This window comes from Octopus bimaculoides, chromosome 9 (assembly GCF_001194135.2).
Source record: "Octopus bimaculoides isolate UCB-OBI-ISO-001 chromosome 9, ASM119413v2, whole genome shotgun sequence".
In the NCBI taxonomy this organism is placed as follows: domain Eukaryota; kingdom Metazoa; phylum Mollusca; class Cephalopoda; order Octopoda; family Octopodidae; genus Octopus; species Octopus bimaculoides.
In genome coordinates, this window is record NC_068989.1 from 12,837,904 (window position 1) to 12,839,634 (window position 1,731).

The following is a 1,731-nucleotide window of genomic DNA, read 5'->3' on the forward strand; positions in this document are numbered from 1 at the left end:
ATATATATATATATATATATATATATATATATACACACATAAATTTCAGGGTTCATAGCCTACCAAAGTCACAGCGATTTTGTGGGAGTAGACATTGATAACAACTCTGAATAGCTAAATTCTAATTTATGGCTAAAGGACGATGTTGTTAAGATTAGGAAATAGTGACATTTTAAAATGAAGTGAAAGAGAGAAACGAGAAATCACGGAATTGATTTCAGCTATTTCCTCGGTACACCGCGTTACTTGTCTGGAGGAGGAAAACTTTCGTTGAACCATCAAACAATGCTTAGAAAACTCACAAGTTTAAAGAAAGCAATAATACAGGACGATGTTTACGTTGTGTATGATCTAAGGAGATTTAAGATGGAAATTAGATATAAAAAACAAAGTCTGTATTTAAATAACGGAAGGGACAAACAACTACATTTTCACACATCTTTATTTTTTTCTTGGCAGCATTTAATATGCTTCCATCATTCTAATCGTTACATTTCTGTCATATATAATATGGTTTCCCGTATAACCATCAGCGATGTTAAAACATTACTTTATTTTAATGTTTTTTAGTTCTTTGTGTTTATTCCTGGTGATAATGTACTTGCGTGTGGTTACGTGTTTTCATTTTTGTTTTTCACAATCTTGTTAGTATATAAAATTTGGTTATTATATCTGTGTTTCAAAATACTTCTATATAACTACACATCTCTGTGTTATCATCATATTTGTTCTAAGTATTTCTATCTTGATTGTCTAGAAGAAACCTTAGTTTGCTGGTACTACAGTATTCCGATGTATCTTCTCATGATAGTTTAAGATTTCACTATTTTTCTACGATAAAGATTTGCAATGATATTGTTTTCTTCGGTATCACTCTCTTTTTTTAATGAAATAAATCAAATGCACTTATATATGATTATAAGCCAGCATATGAAGTAATGTCCCTATCGCGGTCTTGGCGCAAAATTTGATGCTTATCACATTTACGCAATTTTCATTATTGGATTAATAATAGACTGGTAAATTTCAGACAAAAGATTCGTTCAGATACTTCCCCTGATTGACTAAGATCATTTCTCGGATTTTAAAATGCAATTTTGAGATCAATATACGTTATAAGCTTTGTTAAAATATGCACTATTATTTAGTGATGTTATATTAAATTTGTAGTTAGAATTTTTCTGTTACTTTTGTTAACTTTTGTTTTCTAATGGATATTTTAGTTAATATATATATGGCATACATACATACATACGTACAGACAGAGAGACAGACAGACAGACAGGCAGACAGACAGACATGCATACATAGGAAACTACAGGCCTATTGCTTGCCTAAATGTTATGTACAAACTGTACACCAGTCGCCTCAACCAATTACTCCAGGTTCATTGAGTCGAACAACATTGTGACTGATGAACAGGCTGGTGGAAAGAAGGGAGTGTGGGGATGTGCCGAACTACTATTAATAAACAAAGCTGTACTCTTTGTGAAGTAAGAAAAGAACGCAGAAGCCTTGTGACTGCATGGCTTGACTATAACAAGGCTTTCGACTCTATCTCTCATTCATGGCTGTTGAAGTGCTTACATCTGCACTACCTTAATTGCTGTTATAGAGAGAGACTCAGAAAGACATGGATAACTATTATTACCCTAATTGTTTCTGATAGTATAGGCATTTCAAAGGGAATATTCCACACACACACACACACACACACACACACACACACAC